General features: G+C 36.3%; 1 protein-coding gene across 3 annotated transcripts in view; it reads right to left on the bottom strand.

The window, feature by feature from the left end:
• Positions 1-14,595, bottom strand: part of MGAT4C (MGAT4 family member C) — a 159,917-nt gene that overhangs the window by 70,775 nt on the left and 74,547 nt on the right. Inside the window, exon 2 of one of the 3 annotated variants that reach the window (XM_026097108.2) lies at positions 410-447. The exons of the other annotated variants lie outside the window; for them this stretch is intronic. The gene's annotated coding sequence lies outside the window, so the exon portion shown is untranslated. The remainder of the gene's footprint in view (positions 1-409; positions 448-14,595) is intronic. 3 annotated transcript variants of the gene reach the window in all.

Below are 14,595 nucleotides of genomic sequence, written 5' to 3' on the forward strand. Positions count from 1 at the left end.
TATTTTAATATGAAAGAAAACATTTTGAATACACAAAAAGTCAGATATTTGTACAGCCCAAACCAGAAAGCCATAACAGATATGTAATTCGGGATTTAAGGCATAGGGATGTTATAAGCCTATTTTGGAAGGTGTATCAAGCTTGAAGGTGTATTTTTCAGGTGACAAGCTACCATCACTCTGTGTGCTATAGTATCAAGATTTCAGAGAAGTGCCTCTTTAATCAAAGGTTTCATGTTTATGCTTCCATAGCCAAGCTATAGCTTGGTAGCCAGCAACAACTAGCAAACACAAAATCAAATATTCTTGTTAAAGGCAATATGTTTCATCTAAAGCAATAAATAGTTTGTGGTTTAAAAATAAAAGTGCAAACGTGGAAGCATGTAAACAAAATTGCATTCAAACTCACCCAACTGTTTCCAAATGTAGTTAATTTGCAGCCAATTTCTGTAAAAATGAATTAAAGTATCACAAGCAAAGATCAAAATAAAAACAACATTACTAGTATTTGCTCAACATATTTCCTATTGCATATTGCTAATTTAACTAGAGAGTACCATATATCCATTTTTCAGCATTTTCAGCTACCTCTTGGGAGTAGCATTAGCAATGGAAAATGAATAAAGCAGTTAATAAATAATATAGCCACACATTAAAATTGTTGGATACTGATATTAAACTGAATAGATTTCACAATGATTAAATATCTGAAAAATCTATTGACTATTAGCCTTCCATTTAAACACAAAAATATGATTTAAATTTCAAATTTAACTTCAGCAATGGGGATTATATGCAATTGGACACAGACCTATACACATTATAATCAATGGCAGAACTACCATCAGTGGGAATAAAACAGCTCTAACAGTTGAATTTGTTCTTTACACTTTGTTCTCTGCTGGGATGGCAGATATGATGGAGGAAGAGGACTGAGACTACGAGCAACATAGGTGTTGTTGCATCATATAACATAGAATATGTGCCCACACCACAGAATGGGAACCAGAGCAAAATTCCTCCTTAGTCCTTTTTTCTCCATCACTGTGGCAAACCTGTTGCTTATGCGTCTCACGCCAAGATCTGTGCTAGAAATGAATGTGAGCATTTAGCAGAGCTTGAGGAATATTGCATTAATGACCCTGTTCTCCATGCAAGGGCAGAACACCTTTCCGCTCACAAGCTTTCGGTCGATAACTACACACTATGAGTATGATGGGCTCACTGGGTTTTCTTTCATCCTCATGGATATGAAGCACATCTAGTTTACAAGTAAATAAGAAATATTGCATCAGGCAGGTTAGAGGTCTGGTAACATGCGCGTGAGAAGTTCAGCTGGAAATTTTCTGACTAAGGCAAGTTTCACCAAAAAATAGCATTTCATTAAGCTCCAGAACATTTTGTCTGAACCTTTCACTGAATTTAAGGTAGAAATTTTGAAGTTACGCACAGGTTCCTGACAAAATTAGCTTAGAGCAAGGGACAATGGAGGATGCCGGTCGATGGCTCAGGGCCATTTGGATTCAGCACAGACCCAAGCACCTTCAGCTTACCACAGCTCCTCTGAGAGACCAACACTCTCACAGCAAAACTGCCTAGGGTAGCAGATTAACAGCGAATAGCAGCAAACCAGGTTCAGACAGGGGCAGCAGGGTCTAAGAAAATTCTCATTTACTGGAAATTTTGGGAAAAAAAGAAACAACACAAATAGTTTCAATCCATTTGGGACCAAAATGACAAAAAAAAAAAAAAATAATAATCCTCACACACTTGTGGAATACCAAAAAACATGTTTTTCAGCTTGTCTAAATGCAATATAGATTATATTAATTTTAAATTATACCATAAATGTGTATTTGGCAAAAAAGATGCTCTACTTTCATAATATTGTGAATATTCCCTTTCCCTTTTACCAATAATGTACCTGAAGACAATAAAGTGCAGAGATATTAGGGGCCAATTTGTAGAAGTGAAATAAATTTTGTAACTAAAATTTTATAGGCATTAATAATAGTTGACGCAAATTACAACATTTAAATATGTAACCAGATGACTGAACCTGAAAATCAACTATCTCGACAGTTACATGCAATCATTTGGTTTGCAATTATGTGTCCACACTGCTGATTCTGGAAATGACTGCAGGTGCAAAATTGAAGCCTATCTTGTGTCTCCTTTTAAAGCATGATCCTTAATATAATTTGTATCTTAATATGCATTTGCAGCATATATTGTAATTGTTTCTCTGGAGCTCATATCTATGATGTGAATATATAACAGTAGCACAGATTGCATATTATATCTCCAGAATACCAATTGTGTTTTAAAATGTCTATTGATTGGAAAGCAGCAATTTGCATTTGATGTGCAAAAGCTACTTAAGTGTCTTAGCATTTTTTTGCATTACAAAGCTTAGTAGTTCATTTCATGGAGTATACCTACTAAAGTTAACTTTAAAGAATATTGCAGCATTTTAAATAGAAAACCAGAAAAATGTATCCTAAAAATTAAACTTCCTCATTTACCTTAAAATTTCTCTCTCTAGGAATTTGATTCATTTTTAAAGCTCACTGATTTTCATAAAACAGTTTCTTTTAATCTTTTATGTATTTCTTTTAATCTTTTATGTATTTTATCTCATTTTTCATCGTGTTATTTCTCAATCCAGTGATTATAATGGCACTTTTTTTTTTACCTTGATGATAAAAGGGCAGTTTGTGAGAGCTAGAGACTATCAAAAATTCTCCCACTCTCTTTTTCTTCTCTCTGCAAATCCATCCCTCTTGCTACTTCAGTTTCTTTTTACTGCTGCTTTTACTGAGAACCTGGGGGAAAGATTCAGCAGCTCCATTTACAGCACTGCATGGTGGTACGGCAATCGGAAACTGAGGAGAAGGAACCACTAAGCTCTTTCGCACTCAGCTTTACCTATCCTGTGATGTATATGCCTGCAAGTAAATATGGCCAAGGCACACATTTTCTCTCCATCCTCTTCCTCCATCTATCTTTTCTTTTTTGTTTAATTAGAATGAGAAACAAAGCAAAATTATTCTTGCATTAATTTATATTTTTTTGTCATACAGACTGTAGTTTCTACAAATGTACGCAACAACATATTCAGACCCACATCAGCTTTTAGATTTTCGCATGCTGTTCTCTTTCTTTTTCTTTTGGTCTACTATTTATAGACATATTTTCTCTCATGTTATATGGCATTGCTGTCCTTTCTAAATAGGTGATATTATTTTAATAGGAAGATAATGATAATATCAGCCCTTCTTTTGCAGATACAGTAATCTGTAATCCACAGCCTATGTATAAATTGCATCTCTACCATGTGGTATTTAATTCATGTGATGTTACAGTACTGTCAGTTCCTTACTAGTCTCCTGATTCTCAGAGCCTAAATGCCCCAAAAGTTATTTGTTAAAAAACAAAGAAAAAAACTGACAGTACAATTACAATATGCTAACAAGACAAATAAAAATGAACTATTGCCAGTATAAAGAGTATGCCTCTACCTTGGGAAAATATGTTGCAAGTCTAATGAGTGAGTTATTGATGGGGATTTACAGAGGGAACAGAAAATTTCTTCTTAGGCTTACACTGAAGATAGCTTTTTATTTGTAGGGAGCAGTTGCTCCTGGAGTTTGTAATACGCCTCATCAAGAGCTATCATGGCACTATCAAGTTTACTTACAATTGAACTATCAAGGGATTAATTTCCTTGACAAAAAGTTTAGTTCTAGTGGGTGAATATTAGAGTCTTGATCTGCTATAAAAATCAGACAAACTGCAGTTGTAGTAAAAAAATCAATGAAGAACATTTTGAAAAAACACTATAATGAACCAAAGGGGTACATAGTCCTTTAATGAAAGGCAAAGTAAACTTCTCATTTTATTTTGACAGCTATATTGATGGAACAATCTTTAATCCAATACATGAATGTGTGGAAAAGAGATGCAAATGTATATTTCCATAATGCCTATGGCCGTGTCTGCAACACATTCCCTGGGTGGGAATAACTTTATAATCTACCAGTAGCCTTGTAAGAATTTTCAAACATATTATTACTGGCTGTCTCCAAATAAGTAATAACATATGTGCCTTAAGGTGAGATTTTCAAAGATGTTCAAAGATGTAGATAAATATCCATTAAGATTTTTAAATGACCTCCTCTGGGGCACTCATTTGTACCACTAATGCCTACATATCTTGAAAATCTGGAACTAAATGGTGTAGAAGCCAAAGTCCTTTTTACCAAATCCATCCAAAATTTAACCAAAAGCTAATTGTTCATTTGAATAAATGCCAACAAACACTACGGTATATAAACTCAGGTAAGAGCAGTAAGCATTCAGCTGCTGTCCTTTAGCAGTAAAAAAAAGTAGGAAAAACATTGAGGGAGGGAAGTTATTTTTAAACAAAATATAAAAGTGGGGATATCTCAAATCCTGTTGTTAATTATCAACATATGCTGGCTATAAGTAGGCTGAGCATGGGAAATAGGGTGCCTTTTTATATCAGACATCACCCACCATGAATTCTGGGCTCTTGGCCATGTATTCTCATTTATTTAGTATTTATATTCAAGTAACTCTAAAGATGGATATTATCTCTATCTGCCAGCGTAACATGCAAGTATAATTCTAGTCAAGCTAGATGGACATTTCTGAAATACACCAAGAGCCCTCCAGAATTTTAATGAACTCTAACTAAATTTCTAGTGCTGAGTTTTATAAAAGCTTGGTTCACTCTTTCTCAACATAAGTACTGTCTGGGGTCATTGGGACCACAAATACCAGACAACCCAAGAACAATGTTTCTTGTACCGCTTTTAGCATGATTTATGGATCAAATAATTTTATAAGAATTTCCTAAACTTATAATAGGAATGAAAAAATCCTAAAAGCTCTTTAAGTTTGACTAGAATCACTATGTTCCTATGGAATACAATAGAAACAATATGGTCACAGAAAATATACCAGTAATAAATTTTCCAAATATCCAAGGACCACTGAATACAGGGAAACTAACTTATCTTCTTGGGCATCTGATTTTGTCTTTTCTTCCTCTTCTTCCCATATTAAAATGCATTTCTCCTTCTAAAATATTTCAGGTTGCAGGCATTTCTTAAAAGTCTTTTCTATATCAAGGTACAGTGAAACAGATAATACTATTTGCAAGTGTACTTCTCTCCCCCCATCTGCTTTCATGATTTTCTAACCCAGCATGTGGAATAATATTGTTTGAAATCACTTGATATGCATCAGTGCATATCAATATGTACTCAATATCACTGCATAAATTCAATTTTATTCCACAGCAAAATACTACAACAAAAAGGATCAAGTAAGATCAAGGACTTTGAAAAATATAACCAAAAGTGAACCTTTGTTTACTTGGCTTCCGAGTTTTAGAAACTAAGAGTAATTTCAGAACATCTTGATGTTAGTCATTCAATTTTTGTTTGCTTTTGATATGAGCTAGAGTACAATTTGGCACATAGACAGACAGATGCATCTCAGAAAATTAACAGAATCACTATGTGCAAGTTTGTTTTTTTTTTTTTTAATCAAAATTCTAGGTTAGATCTCTCTATCTTCTTTATTCAGCCAACAGACTCCAATTTTGTCCTGTGAGTTTCTTAATGGGTAAAATGCCAAAATTTGAATTACTTTTCTAATGAAATATAATTTTATTTTTGATTTAGGGCTACATTTTTCCTCTGTCTGTTACAGTGATAGGTATATTTCCTGAAGGTAAATTATCCTGTCATGAATTCAAACCAAACAGATCACTTTAGTATGTACAGCTGTGGTCTATAATCTCATGTAAACCATGGTGCTGATTCAGTACTTCAGTACTTTAGTAATGGAACTATACAAGTAAAAATCTGGGAAAAAGAAGAAGTGAAGCAGGTCATTTCATAATTTCCAATTTTTCCACAATGACTGTAATATGGAAATATAGGTTGTATAACTTTTATCTCTCACTGGCAGATGCTTCATATCCAACAAAATTCAAAATTCAGATAGTGACTTAGGTTCTTAGAAATCAATAGAGGAGTTTTATAGAAACTTATTTCTGGAAATGTTGAACCGTATACTTCTGCAGTTTTACTATCCAGTTTAGGAAGTGTCTGGCATGAAATATTTATCTGCTTCATGTTGCTGCTATTCTGAATATGAAGGTCTACTTATTTAATAGATATACAGAAATCGTAAATGATGCCATAAAGCATTGTAATCTCAACATATAAATAGCAAAATTAAATCAGTGCTTTAAAAAATCAAATCTCTCAAAAAATCCTACCTGTATTCTCAGAAGTCTCATCAACTTTCACATACCCTGATATCAAGAGAGGATCCTTAAAGGTAAACTACTGATATTATACAGAACATACATCACTATTCTATAACCCTATACACTGTCAAGTATGCAGAAAGATGATCTGAGTAGCTCGTGAACTACCTGCCTTTGTATCAGCAGGAGACAAAAGTATTCTTTGATCACATTTTCACATTTCTGCCAGTCAGGTTCCTAAACACAAATAAATATTTTTGAAAACCTATATTTCAACCACTGTAATACCTAGTAAAGGAAATAAAGGAAATCCTGCCAAGGAATTTGGATGGAGAGCAAAAATTCCTCCAAGCTCACTTTCATGGTGTACATTTAATTCTTTTTGTGATGTTTTTAATACATTTGCTTAGGTTTCTCTTTACATGGTTTTGGATGTGAGTTGATTTTGGAACACACTGGGCATGTAGACAATTTTAAAGTCACCAAGCTGCTAAAAATAACTAGCCATAAACCCTCCTCAGTACAATAAAGAGGAAGAGATAGATAGGTACACATAAGTGCAAATAAGAAGCCTGATCTTTATTGCAGATGAGGAGTCTGCTTAATTTGTTGCTCAGGTCCATATCTTAATACTGAAAAAGCCTTAGAGCCACCGAGAACGACCACACTCTGAGATTCAGAAATCCAGTATAGGAATAGGATTGCTTCTGCTACAGGTAGTTATTAGGTTACTCCACTGAGGGATAAAGCCTGATATCTGGGATATTATTTTGTCCCGGATGTGGCTAAAGGGCAGTACCCCACGGCACACCAGGGTCCAAACCACCTCTTGGGAGAAACGTATATCGGGTGCCCTATGTCCTGCAGGTGCGAGTAAGAATAGGATATACTCAAGAGCTCAGACCAGTGTTAAATTCTCTCTATAGATATACATGTTCCTAGAAGGAAAGGGAGAAAGTGACAAAACTATTGCAGATTTTCTCTCGTTGCTTTTTTTTTTTTTCCCATTTGAAAGTCAGTGAGAGTTGGAAAAATTGGCCCAGATATCCAGAAAGAGATATTTTCATCTGAAGGACCTTTTGCTGGAGGAAAAACTGAACAATTGTATGTTAGCTAAACTGTCTCTTAGGATGGAAAGCCTTCAGGAGCTTATGTGAATGTTTTAATGGTTGCACATTTTAACACAGTTGCATCATATTTATAGCTGTCAATTTAATCTCTTCTTGTTTTTAAAAGTGATGATAAACTTAGAAAAAAAGGCTTCTGTTGCTCAAATGACCTCCTTTATCATGCATACCTTAAATGAATATCTGATGATATGATCATTGTGTTTTTACACACACACGCACACACACATGATTTGTTACTGAAAAGATATGAAAATATAATCTGGTTTATACAAAACCAAAATTTGTGCATTTCTGTCATCAGTGAGCCCCTTCTGGAATCAAGTCTCAGTTATGTTTCAATAATGCTTATTTTCTTTTATTACTTAGTTTTGGAAATCAAAAATCAGGTACAAATGGATAGAGTTTTCTTAAAGTGGGTCAACAAATGAGTTGCTATGGGAAACTCTGAGATATTGAAAAACCTCTGCACTTTCACTGCTTGAGGAAAATACTCTTAGTTGCTTTTGTGTGTTTCCCCTGTGGCTTCTCCTGAAGTGACATACTTTAAATTACATTATATTTTTCAAGGCAAGATGCCTGACAGGGCATATAAATGTATATCATTTATTCATATAGAAAAATGATATACAAAATGAAAGGCTGCAGTTTGGAAAATAATGATTTTCAAAAACAGTTCAGCTACTACTAGCTATATATTAAAAGTATAGTGGAAATATATTTTGGATATTTATCTTATATATTTAAAATATTTATCTTTCCTCTATGTAATGGCTTGTAGCCATAAAGGGTTACAAGGTCCGTTACCTTATATGACCACCGCCATCTTTATAGGCAGTAGAAGTGGCATGCAACAGCATTTAGAAAGTGGTTGTTAACTTTCTTTCTCTTTGCACCCACCCTGCCCAGAGCAGGGTGGAGAAAAGGGGGAAGGATAATTGTAAGAACAATGGGATGAGGTAATTTGATAAATTGTTTTCATGTTCTTTTTAAAATTTTGTTTTGCAAAGCTTATACCTCGTGTTCAAACACTTGATAAAGTGAACGTGTCAGTCTTCTTTTGATAATCCTCCATTTTATTATGTTTTCCTAATATTTTGAGCTTTGAAAAGGAACTTAAATTCTATTTTATATTACTGACAATGTTACAGATGTACATGATGTCCTTTTATACCTTGCATATGACATTAGAGACCAGTCTATTGGCCTCTTAAGGTGCCAAACAGCTATTTGGTTAGAGGTTTGTTTGAGGTTTATTATCTCCTGAGATATAGTAAAGCATTCCGAACTAGATTCTTGCTAGAACATGAATACTTTGAATTTAGACTTCTATAGACATTCGTCTGCATACGTTGACCTGCCCCCAGGCATGTTAGTTTTGACTACTAGTGCTGGGGAGGGCAAAGTGGGTTATGCAGTTTCTGGGCTAGCTGTTCTGGTGACCCGCCTGCAGGTTAAGCTTTCTGGAAAGTACATACATATTGGCTTCTTTCTGGGCAGAAATAAATAATGTCACCACTCTTAAATGACCAGCAAGAGAAGAATTAAAATCAATTCCAAGAATACATGGCTTTATTAAAAAATGTTCTTTCAACTTATTGCCTAGGACCAAAGCTGCTCTAAAGTGCTGCTCTTATGTAACTTTTTTCATTGTTTTTTCCTGTTCACAGGATATCCAGATACAAGACAGTTCTCCTGTTTTAGAACTATATATATATAAAGGACAAAGCCACCTGTTTCTTTCAGAGTTATAGAAGTCCTAAAGAAACAAAAGGAGGAAAAGAAATTTCTTTTTCTTTTTCCTCAAGCTCAAGAGTGCTATAAGAATATGGTATGTGACAGATCTGAGTATTCAGTGAATTTTACAGGTATTAGAAACAGCCAAGTCTACTGCTTTACAAATTGCTTATCTGTGGCATCAGCGGGGCAGACAGGCTCAACCATGGCACTATGTTAACCTGGCTATACAGCTACTAGGTAAAAGGACATATTTATTTGCAGTATTCTTTACTGTATTCACTAATTTAAGTAATTTTTGTGCACAATTCTTTGTGGCAACTGATGCCAGCTTGCTGGGATTATCTGAAATGCAAAATATGAGCTGCATTAATTGTGTTTTACTGAACATGTAACATTCAGGAATGCAGCTATAGTGTGAACATAAGGGCTTATGATTTCAGAATGTAGCTTCCAGGAAAAAAGCTGAAAATCACCAACACTTTTGAAAGCTTTTCTTTCACCAAAAAGACTGTTAAAAATTTTGATGATGGACACTACTAAAATCCCTTAAAAGAGATACATTTTATTCCCAGAATACTCATGGATTGCAAAACAATGAAACCAAAAATATGTGCTTTTTTTTTCTTTTCCTTCTTTTCATGCAAAAATACCTAGTGGATATCTTTGAATGTATTATGCTTTCATAAAGATTATGGAAACAAAGGATCTGGATTACATCCATATATGTCATCATCTATGATAAAACCCAGCTCTAAAGATAGTGAGCCCTCCAGTGCCTTGCCTGTGGGCAAGGTTGCACACCCTCCTCCCTGGCCCTCTACCCTTTCACTGGTTGCACAAGCTTTCCATACTTGGGTTGTGATTTTTGAGATTTATGATCATGTATGACTCTCTCAGAGGCCAATGCATGTTAGGTGCTCAAAACCTAAGGATCAAGCCTTAGAGCCTTAGAGCTTTAGAGCTCCAGACTATTCTGGAAAGGAAGAAGTACCTCATCTTCAAGTATAAAAAGAAAGAAAAGCCTGCTTTACATTTTAGTGAACACAATCTGAATATCCCAAAGAGAGTAAAATTTTTCTGTGGCAATGTATAGCATTTAGATCAACAACATTCTCAAATACTGTCTGAAATGATTTGAATAATAAATTTCCTGAGAATGAAGAAACATTTGCCATATTAGTAGCAGGCATTTATTCATGCAAAAATTTTCTTTATGAGAATAATTGTTCTATGTATAAGTATGGGGAGCTAGGGCTGACCAGAAGCTAATTACTTTGTCCTTCTTAAATATATATTCTCTCTTGGAACTCTCCTTTGGCCTTATAACAGAGCTGTAATTATAGCACTGAGTAAGAAAAATAAACTTTGATTGACAGAGTCGAAGAACAGAAGTGTCTCTCTCATATCTTGTCCGCCTTCCTACCTTTTTGGGTGGGCCACTTGCCTGTGGTAGCTGACTGTTTGGTTTTATATGTTTGCACTGCCATTTTCATCTGCAGTTGGAAACCGTGAGAAGTCTCATTCATCCATTTATAATGATTCATTTATTATGTTTAAGGCTATCCTTACTACTTCAACTTTCAAGTTAAATATGCTCAAACTACGAAAAATAGACCAAAGAAACACTGATAGCAGACTGAAGGACCTTGAGCCATGGACAAGAATCAGCTGGCAGCAGGAGGCATGCAGCTTGGTGGATCTTGAGGTCTAGAGAAAGAATGGGGAACTCTCGATATTGGCAGATCAGGTCTGCTCCCTTCAGACCCAGCAGAGCTCCTGACTGAACTAGAGAAAGAATGGGGAACTCTCGATATTGGCAGATCAGGTCTGCTCCCTTCAGACCCAGCAGAGCTCCTGACTGAACTAGAGAAAGAATGGGGAACTCTCGATATTGGCAGATCAGGTCTGCTCCCTTCAGACCCAGCAGAGCTCCTGACTGAACTATCTGATTTCCTGAAGATGGGACAAATAGAGAAGAATCTTGTGTCCAAGCACTAGACAAATTTTATGCTTGGCGCTACCTGCATGTACTACATAGGCCCCGATGGAGAAGCTTCATTTTCTTTTTTAAAAAGCCTCTGCAAAGTGTCAGCAGCAAGGTAACATTGCTTAACTTCCCCACTCCATATCAGGAAACATTAAATAAATGTAAAAGAATACCAAACTTTTCACTCTCTCTGCTCTGTCTTGACCTCTTTTGACACACAAGGCTATACCTACAACCTTACTCATTGTATTCCCTTCAAAGGTCTTGTAAAAGAATAGGAAGAGGATTTTAGCAGGTATAGACACACATACATATACCTTTATATGTATATTTGCTTATATATAGACCCCAATTGTGAAACAAAAAAATATAGGTAACCTTGTTTATTTTGATGCAATGTTGAGACAATTTTGATATCACCCAAACGTTGAATGTGCAAATAATTAGCTCCTAGCATTCCACCACTAAAATAAAGTATTGTAAAGACTTGCTATTTTTCTTGCTCTTGTAATCTGTGCCTGACAGAAAAGAATGATTTTTTTCCTTCAAATTTTGAAAAAACAATGAAATCAAGAAGTAGTAGCAAGCATGTTTTTAGAGTGTTTGTATATAAATGTTCCATTTCCATTAGAGGTCTCTTTGGGGATTTTGGGAAAAAAAAAGGCAAAAAAACCCCAAACAAATCAGGTTTGTAAATTCTTAGCCAGCATGCTCTGGGAAGTTATTAATTCTTATTAGTTTTTTTAAAAAACAAATTACAATTCCTTATATGCAATTTCGCATTTCTGCACAACCAGGCTGAGCTGATCCAGCATGGTAGAAATATTTACTTTACCACCTTCCAAGACAAGTACAACTTTAAGACTCCCTTAGCATTTAATGAAAAAAAGCACCCCAGATACTCTATATTAAGTATATGTTTACAGAGAACTAGTCAGAGTGCAGTGAATGAGTCAAAGTATACATAGTTTATAAAGCGTACTGGGGTTTTTGGTAAGATAATATGTTTGGATCCTTGACTTTTCTTCCTACAGCATTTTTCTGCTACCTCCTTTTAGAACAAAGGTCAGCAAGTCACTTCGGGAATATATATATATTCTGAATCATCCATTAGCTTGCCATGGAACACTAGCCCTAGGGCTAACATACAATACACTAGCGCTAGGCAACATACAGTCCAGCATCTCTGGACTATCCCCTTTTAGGGGGATACTCCTAGAGGTTTTAGGTTACTCCTAGAAGGTTACAGCCCTATGAAAAAACACTTAGAAGAGCTAGTGTCATTGTAGTTAGTTACTGTATCTATTTTATCATGGAAAGCATATTTCTAATTATATTTTACATGAAGGAAATTATTCAATACATGAGCAGCCTTGCTTTCTTTCAGACACATGGACCAGGAAAAATGATGTGTCCATCACGCTAGACTTTTGCTCTAATTAGTGTTTACAGACTCAGGTGAGGCAGAAAAGAGGTGTTTGAAAACCTAGAAATTTCCCCTATCAAGCACAAATGAAACCTATTGTTCTGTTTCCTTCTATTCCAGGTACATTAATGAAAGTCGTAAGCGTTGTAGACACCATGCCATTTCGCCATATAGACAGAACTGGTCCTTTCACAAAAGAAGATCAGAAAACTGCAGAGTATTATAGATATTAATGGTTGTTAGAAAAGTATAATAAAGGGTTCCTTTTCTAAAGCATTGCCAACCTTTTATGTCATTATTCATGAGTGACTAACACATTCAGAGGACAATAGCTCTGATACCCAAGGGAGCAATGATGAGCAGCAGGAAAGAAGAGTGCAAAGAAAGCAGTTTGTCATAGGACCCAAATACCAGGGCTGTGTGCAATGTGTGATTTCAACAGAGGTGAAAATGAATTATTTTTCCTGAATGTTACTGTGTGGTCTATCATTCAGGAAGAGAGGCTGTGGCGGACAGATGAGTGAACTTTTGCCTTAAACATTTCTTGGTACATAAGGTGCAAGCAAACCATAACCCCGAACAAGACATCTGTTCCCAGCGGAAACAGGACTGAGCTGCTGTGACCCCTGAAATGGTCTCCCTGCGACCACCCAGGACACACGGAGCCTGCGCTGAACCAGACCATGATCGGGCAGAGACTTTGGGACCTGGACTGTAAATTGCTGCCGCTTAGCACGACTTCTACAAAACTTGCTTAGCATGAGTAGCTAAATTTGTTGAAGCCTTAGGCCGCACTTAGATAAAATAATGAACTTTTACCTAGTTCAGTAAGAAAAGGGACCTGAGAGCTGGTTCAAACTGGAATGATAAGGGAGTTGCAAGCAGTTTGCATTCCTGTGCTTCGCACTCAGGGAGGGAGGATGTCAAGGCTTTGAAGTGAGACCTGCTTGGGCGCCAGGACCCTGGGAAACAAAGCCTCCTCTCACTGCTGAAACTGTTAATTAGGGAGGGTCTGGACTATCTCGGGGTCTGGATTATATCCCCTTCCTCAGGACCTTGGGAGATAACACCTACTGTCACTGCTGGGGCAGTGCTAATTGCTGGAACAACACCTCTTTGTCAGGGCCTTGAGAGATAAGGGCAGGACCCGAAGAATGAAAATGCATCTGTCAGCAGAAACCACAACAGTAAACAGCCTACCTCGGGACAGTGATGAGACCCAATAGGGAGCAGGAGACCCCAGACCTAAATATTACTATTGGTCCAAACTACCGCATGAGGGGTGGAGAGCTTAGATCGGAAAGTATAATTGCCCAGGGATTTCTTTGTTCGGGGTCCCTCTTTGGAGGCACCCAGCTCAAGCTGTAACTACTGCACGCGTGTCATTACAATTTATTTATTTAATTTGCCTTGATTTGGCTCCGAACTTTTCAGTGGGAACCTAGGGTCGGACCCTGCTCGAGTTGTAATTACTGCATGTGCATCGCTAAAATTTACTCCCAGGGTGAAGAGGACCAACAGGACGCTGCTGGATCCATGGGTGGTGATATCTCTTTCTCTTTCTCTCTCCTCCCCTTCGCCTTTCCCCACCTTTTCTCCCCACTTCGTGGAAAATAAAGTTGAAAGGTTGTACAAAATTTGACCGGTTTTAGCGTCTTAATCTCGTCCTTGGGGTTGTAACGAAACCCTCCTGATATTGGATCGGGACAGAGGTAGGTCAAGCCTGTACAGTGGCAGGAATATCTGAGGGCAAAAGTGGGAACAGGAAAGGAAAGGAAAACCAGCCTGGACTAAACCAGACTAGACTAGAATTTGATAGCTACAAATTTAACATACAGGCATCCTTAAATTTTGAGCTATTTAGACTGTGCTTTACTATTTACATTCTCAACAAAATTACACTATTTTTACAGAATAAATAGCAATGTTTTAGGAGCATAGTACAATAAAAAACATTAGCATTAATAATTCAAACATAACAGAATCTGTCAAAATAAATCAAGTATAT

Source organism: Dromaius novaehollandiae, chromosome 1 (assembly GCF_036370855.1).
Source record: "Dromaius novaehollandiae isolate bDroNov1 chromosome 1, bDroNov1.hap1, whole genome shotgun sequence".
Classification (NCBI taxonomy): Eukaryota; Metazoa; Chordata; class Aves; order Casuariiformes; family Dromaiidae; genus Dromaius; species Dromaius novaehollandiae.